This window comes from Saimiri boliviensis, chromosome 18, assembly GCF_048565385.1.
Source record: "Saimiri boliviensis isolate mSaiBol1 chromosome 18, mSaiBol1.pri, whole genome shotgun sequence".
NCBI classification, from domain to species: domain Eukaryota; kingdom Metazoa; phylum Chordata; class Mammalia; order Primates; family Cebidae; genus Saimiri; species Saimiri boliviensis.
The window spans coordinates 12198393-12205910 of NC_133466.1; the positions used below are offsets into that span (position 1 = coordinate 12198393).

At 47.5% G+C, this 7518-nt stretch overlaps 1 pseudogene; it reads right to left on the minus strand.

Annotated features, from left to right (window-relative positions):
- Positions 1–4636: 4636 nt before the first annotated feature.
- On the minus strand, positions 4637–7134 carry LOC101034724 (citrate synthase, mitochondrial-like; annotated as a pseudogene).
- Positions 7135–7518: the final 384 nt, after the last annotated feature.

Below are 7518 nucleotides of genomic sequence, written 5' to 3' on the forward strand. Positions count from 1 at the left end.
GAATCTGGGAGGCACAGTTTGCAGTGAGCCAGGATGGTGCCACTGCACTACAGCCTGGACTACAGAGCAAGACTGTTTCAAAACAAACAAATAAACAAATCAGCTTTGCCAGTATCCATGAGCTTGGGAAAGTGACTGGATAAATGTCAAATGTATGAAAATGAATTGCTGGGCCGAGTGCAGTGGCTCACGCCTGTAATCCCAGCACTTTGGGAGGCTGAGGCAGGTGGATCACGAGGTCAAGAGTTCAAGACCAGCCTGACCAACATGGTGAAACCCCTTCTCTACTGAAAATGAAAAAATTAGCCGGGTTAGGTGGTGTGTGCCTGTAATCCCAGCTACTCAGGAGACTGAGGCAGGAGAATCGCTTGAGCCCGAGAGGTGGAGGTTGCAGTGAGCCGAGATCATGCAACTGCACTGCACTCTGGGCACCAGAGCAAGCCTCTATCTCCAAAAAAAAAAAAAAAAAAAAAAAAGCTTTACTGTATATCAACGTCTCTGGAATGTCCCAGGCTCCACTCAGTGTGTGTTTATATACTGCATCACCTTCACAGAGAATCTCAAATCTCAACAATCCAGATGTCCCTTAGCTGATGTTACCGGGAGTCCTTCTCTTCAGCCATTCCTTTGAAGGGCTCCTGGATGAGGAGAGAAGGGCAGATGGGAAGCCTAGGCAGAGGAGGGCTCGCACATGCTCAGAGATGCACCTGCTGCAAGCAGCCCTACTGTTGGCTGTGCCATGCCTTCTCTGCTTTGTTGCTGTTGGTGATGCCTTCTCTGTGCTGCTGACCCTGCTGCAGACTGCTCCAGTTCTCTGGCCAGGCCTTTCAGACAGGGTCCCCACAGTTCTTCCAGCACTGCCTTGATAGTCCCATCATTCCTAGGCACTAGAGAAGCAAGTGAATGATAGACGTTAGGCCAAGGGATAATTAGGGGGGGGTATGTCCTTACAGCCTCCACATTCTGCCACCCTTCCTACCACCAGCCAGGCTCTGCATTCAGGAGACATTTATCAAAAGGGGCTGTGTCTTCTCTTCCTCCAGTTAAGCTTCCTCGCAAGAAGGGAGCTGCACAGATGGGTCTCTGAGTCGGGAGGGGACTGGTCATCTGTGTCTGTGAACTTGCACAGTCCAGGGACCGTCAGAAGGGCATCACATTCAGGGCAGGAGAGCACACAGTGGCTCACTGAGTCTCATCTCAGACCTGTCAAAATACTGCGATGACTGTGGTCACTGCCATGGGGATGGGAAATTTTTAAGAGAACGGGAAAAAAAAAAAAATCCCAGAAAAACTGGCAAAGGTGGATAAAGTAGAGAAGGTGGCTGTACTAGGGAAAAAGAAGGAGAGTTGTCCAGGCGCGGTGGCTCATGCCTGTAATCCCAGCACTTTGGGAGGCCGAGGCGGGCAGATCATGAGGTCAAGAGATCGAGACCATCCTGGCCAGCATGGTGAAACCCCGTCTCTACTAAAAATACAAAAATTAGCCAGGTGTGGTGGCACGCTCCTAGAGTCAGTGGGCTGAGGCAGGAGAATCGCTTGAACCCGGGAGGCGGAGGTTGCAGTGAGCCGAGACTGTGCCACTCCCTTCCAGCCTGGCAACAGAGTGAAACTTTGTCTCAAAAAAAAAAGAAAAGAAGGAAGGAGAGTAAATAAGGAAAAGGGCAGGTTGATGACAATGTGGTTGCTGGGAGAAAATGAGGGACCCAGAGGTGAGCAGAGAGGGGGCTGGAGGAAGACAAGGTGGGAAGGAAGCTCCCTCCTCCACGTGCCTCCCGAAGCCCAGTGCTGATGCCCGGCTGATGCTGAGCACGAAGGGAGATGCCACTGTCACGGCACCAGTGGCTTCTTTGTGGCTAAATCCAAAGGGTGTATTTTAGCCCTTTCCTTCCAAAAGCAGTTGATATTTTCGGTGTCACTTAAATTTATATTTAAAAACTTATTATCTTCTAAAAAGATTATTATTAATTATCATTATTATTATTTGAGACAGAGTCTTGCTCTGTCACCCAGGCTGGAGTGCAGTGGTGCGATCTGGGTTCACTGCAACCTCCGCCTCCTGGCTTCAAGCCATTCTCCTGCCTCAGCCTCTTGAGTAGCTGGGATTACAGGCACCTACCACCATGCCCAGCTAATTTTTGTAATTTTGGGAGAGACGGGGTTTCACCATGTTGGCCAGGCTGGTCTCAAACTCCTGGCTTTGGGTGATCCACCCACCTTGGCCTCCCAAAGTGTTGGGATTACAGGTGTGAGCCACCGTGTCCGGCCAAAGATTACTTTCAAAAGATTGTTTTCCTGTGTCTACTCAGGATTTTGTCTGTAATACTATTTTTCAAGTGTCCCCTGATTTTATCCTACTTATAATTGCATACTATCAAGTGTAGTTTTGTCTCAGCCCCAGAATTTTCTGTTTAAATGTTCTTCCTGAAATAGAATGTTTTTATATAATTAAGACCTCATTTATTGCCCAATTTTAAAAAATAGCTTTATTTAGGTATAATTTATATGCCACAAACTCCTCCATCTTAAGCGTATACATCAATAATTCTCATTAACCTCACAGAGTTGTATAAATACTACCACAATCTAGTTTAGAAAAATGTTCATTTAACTCTTCAAAAACACCTTAAATACAATTAGCATTAGAGAAAAAATATGTCTATTTAAAAAACCCTGCAATTTAAACTTTTTTTTTTTTTTTTTTAGATGGAGTCTTGCCCTATCTCCCAGGCTGACATGATCTTGGCTCACTGCAGCGCCTCCCAGGCTCAAGCGATTCTCCTGCCTCAGCCTCTTGAGTAGCTGGGATTATAACTGCGTGCCAGCATGCCCGACTAATTTTTGTATTTTTAGCAGAGATGGGGTTTCACCATGTTGGCCAGGCTGGTTTCGAACTCCTGACTCAGGTGATCCGCCCCCTTCAGCCTCCCAAAGTGCTGGGATTACAGGTGTAAGCCACCACGCCCAGCCTGAATGTACTTTTTAAAATGTGTTTTTTTTTGTTGTTGTTTTTCTTTTTCTGTTAATTAAAACATTTATTTTGCTTTTTATACAGAACAACCTGAAGTCTGCATCATGACTCGATAGTTACCCAGGGGTTTACTGTGTATCCAACTCAACAGTGTGGTTCTGAGACTCCGGATCCACTGGCAGGAGTTTGGAGGGAAGATGGGGGCACAGCAGGAGTGTCGCTCAAACCTTTCTCAAAGAAAAGGCAGTAGAACGTCAACCAGGCGAGTTGGCTCACACCTGTGATCCCAGCACTTTGGGAGGTTGAGGCAGATGGATCACCTGAGGTGGGGAGTTTGAGACCAGTCTGACCAACATGGAGAAACCCCATCTCCACTAAAAACACAAAATTAGCCGGGTGTGGTGTTGCATGCCTGTAATCCCAGCTATTTGGGAGGCTGAGGCAGGAGAATCACTTAAACCCGGGAGGCGGAGGTTGCAGTGAGCCGAGATCGCACCATTGCACTCCAGCCTGGGAGACAAGAGTGAATCTCATCTCAAAAAAAAAAAAAAAAAAAAGGCAATAAAAGTATTCTGAGTTGCTGAAAACCTGTGCACATGGACATTTGCTTGAGGTAAGGGATGAGAAGAGAGGTTTTTATATTTTTAGTGCCGCAGCCCCAGTACTGAATAATTAGAGAAGACTATGTCCAGTTTTGAATCAATCATTCAAAAAGAAGTGCTAATACCCAGTGACCGGTCTCTGAATATATGCTGGGCATTCCTGAGTCCCTGTTTTATGCCCCACAGCATATTAAAAGATGGGGGTCCAGGGGTTTGGGAGGTCAGAGGGTAGTGGCTTTGTTCTGTGGAAGTAAAAAACTGAGCTCACATTAAGCACTGAGAAAACCCGATGACTGGGACCACGGGTGTGTTGAGAGGTATCTAGTGGGGACCCAGAGGGGGAGGTCCAGAACATCCTCAGCTTGCGGTGCCACAGGTGCAGAAAGTCTGGGAGGTAATGGGAAACAGAACACACCCAGACCTAATTTTCATTGGATAGTTTTTAAAAAAGAAATCCAATATTGAGTGCCAGTCACAAGAAATGCCATGCCTTTATGGTCACTTGGTAGCATGAAAATTGCCAAAGCACATCCAGCTAACCAATAGGTCTTGCTAGGAGGTGTTTGTGTGCGTGGGAGAGGGTCAAGGGGCTTAGTACAGCTGACTATCCGACATGACTCCTACGGAAGCAGAAGGGGCAGAGTCCTGGCTTGCTGGCTTGCTGAGGGCTTGGCAGAGAAGAAGCAGAAGCTCCGAAGTGATTGCAGATTCTCGGTAATCGGCTTTGACCCACGGAAAGAGGAGCCAGATTCTCACTCTAGACAGTCGGGTGGGGGGCAAACCTAACTCATACCACCTGCATTAGTCCTGGTCATCCTGCAGGACCACCCCTATGATGGGCACCTCAGACCAGGCAGGGGAAGGGAGCTGACGAGGGGAGAAAGGATCATTTTTCATCTTTTAAAGTCTTATTTATATTTTAACCTCAAACATACTATCAGTGCCTCAGATATAACTTAATCTTGTCTTTAAAGGCCCCCGAAACAAACTTACACTTTTTTTTGAGACGGAGTTTCGCTCTTGTTGCCCAGGCTGAAGTACAATGGCATGATCTTGGCTCACCGCAATCTCCGCCTCCTGGATTCAAGCGATGCTCCTGCCTCAGCCTCCCAAGTAGCCGGGATTACAGGCACGCGCCACCATGCCCAGCTAATTTTGTATATTTAGTAGAGATGGGGTTTACTCCCATGCCGCTCTCAAACTCCCAACCTCAGGTGATCTGCCCACCACAGCCTCTCAAAGTGTTGGGATTACAGTTGTGGGCCACTACGCCCGGCTCCAAAATTATACTTTTTATTTAGGCTTCCTCACTTTCTGGTAGTCATTTTCCCTCAGTCTCCAGTTTTACCCTGACTTAGAGTCTACCAACTTCATCAGACCGTCTGTGCTCATGGACTTGGGTCTTTCTAGAGGGAAGCCTACGGCTCGGCTCCAGATGAGCTGTGCCAATACACCCAATGCTCGTGACACCCCAAACAGGACCGCGTAGTAGGTCATCTCTGTCATGCCATAGTACTGGAGCAGCACCCGACTCTGACCATCGACATTGGGCCAAGGATTCTTGGCCTTACCTTATTCTAAGAGGACGTTGAGCATAATCTCGTATAGCTGAGCAATCAACTTAAACATGGGATCATTAGGCAGGTGTGTCAGAGCAAACTCTCACTGACGGGTTATATCATGGATCAGTTTCCTTAGTACTGCATGGCCATAGCCTGGAAAAACCCGTCCCAAGTTGAGTGTGTTCCAGATGTGGTCTTGTAACTTCTCATCTGACACATCTTCACCAACTTCCTTCTGTAGCTGTGTTAGCCAGACAAGCACTTCCTGATTTGCCAGCCCCTGGAGAGGCCCTGACAGCCTGTTCACCACTGCTGCAAAGGACAGGTAAGGGTCTGAAAGGGCCAAGTGGCTGGTATGGGCATTACATTGCCATCCTCATGGTCACTGTGCATGGTGAGGTAGAGGTGCATGAGCCCAGTGAATTCATGTTAGTGTAGCCCATCAGTATAGTCCAACACGTTGGTGAAACTGTGGGGCCAGTCCAGCTTAGAGTCAATGGCCGCAATATTGCCGCCTTCTCTGTAGAGATGTCAGTAGATCTTTGCTGCAACACACGGTAGCTTTGCCATTAGATCCATAGAGTCTTCATAAACCAACTCCTAGTACTTGGTTTGGTTGATACCGCTGCATATGCTCAGGCAAAGTCACTTTCATTGTTGAGGCTGTACCGGCTGCACTGAGCTGAGATGTGGGTGTAGATTGGTGGGAAAGTTGTCCAGTGTGGTGACCACATGGGAAGGCAGAGCTGCCCGCTTTGCCCACTGTTTTGAGAGCCCAGATACCTGTTCCTCTGTTGGAATCTGTCTAGTTACCAGCAGCCAAAACAAGTCCTTGGGCAGGGGTCCTTCCCCACCGTCAGCCTTGGGTAGCACTTTTTGGCCTTCAGGGATGCTAAAGCCTCGGAAACGGATGCCGTCATCAGGATCAAGAACTGATGTTTCACAGACCCTCCCTGTGCGCCTCTGACGTCACCACGCGTCGTGCGCACAGTGATTGGGTCTAGCGCTGTCTTACCATGTTGCTGCCTGAAGGGCTTGATTCTGGCCTGCTCCTTAGGAATCAGGTCAGCCAACGTGTCTTTCAAATTTGCGGAGGAAGCACTGGCATGCTGAGCAGCAAGAACAAGACAAGATGTATTCTTGGTTCCCAAGAGCTGGGTGGCCACAGTGAGTAAAGCCATGGCAGGTGATCTCTGGGATCTCCTGGGGAGGGAAGAAGGGGAGAGAGCTGTGGCAGGAACAGGAGCCACGGACAGTGAACAAGGTTGAAAGGAAGTGGCTGGGGGAAAGGGTAGATGAACCGGTAGCAGCGCCCAGCCCGGGGCCCTCCTTTTTTTTCTTTCAATGACACTAGCTTAAACCAAGCAATTTGAACTCTTATTTGAACAGATCCACTATTTGATCATTTACTGAACATCATGAGATAGTTAATGTTATGTGTCCATTTGACTAGGTTATGGTGCCCAGGCATTTGGTCAGACCTTATTCTAGATGTTTCTGTGAAGGTGTTTTTTAGATGTGTCCTCATTTTTCTGAATGGTGGCTTGATCAGGGTAGTAGCAGCAGAGGTGGCAAAAGTGGTCAGATGGGAGGTATTCTGGTAGCATGGGTGAGATTTCCCGACAGATAGAACGTGGGGCAGGAGAGAGGCAGGAGTCAGGGGTGGCACAAGGTTTTTGACCTTAGCAACTGGAAGAAAGGAGCTCCCACTTACTGTGATGGGAAAGACTGAAGAGTGGGACCGTCTGATTTGGTTTCCAATCAGCCTCAGTACCTCTCCATTTTATAATGGAAGACTGTGTGTGTGTGTGTGTGTGTGTGTGTGTGTGTGTAAAAAATGTGTCTTGGCTGAATGCAGTGGCTCATGCCTGTAATCCCAGCACTTTGGGAAGCTGAGACAGGAGGATCGCTTGAGCCCAGGAGTTCAAGACCAATCTGGGCAACATAGCAAGACGCTATTTCTCTTGAAAAAAAAAAAAAAAAGAAAAAGAAAAAATGTGTCTGAAGCCCATGACCCTAGAATCATCCAGATAATATTTTAACCATGAACTGTGCTAGAAGCTGCATGCTTATCATCATTTCTGTTTACAATGTCCCCATGACACTGGTGTGACCATGGGCATGCCGATTTTATCTTTATTACTCTAATTATAATACTTACCAAGCACTTCTTGGGGTTTTAAGTACAGAGACATAAAGTTATTTGGCCAAAGTCCACAGCCAGTAGGTGGCAGAGGTGAGATTCAAATTGGGTTTACTGTGCCTGGAGTACCTACCCCTTCAAGACTTTATTTTGTGCCTAATTGCAAATCTGAACTTTATACCACCTCCAAAAGAAATGCTTGATAATAATTCGGAATTATCCATTTCCACACTGTAGGAGGGT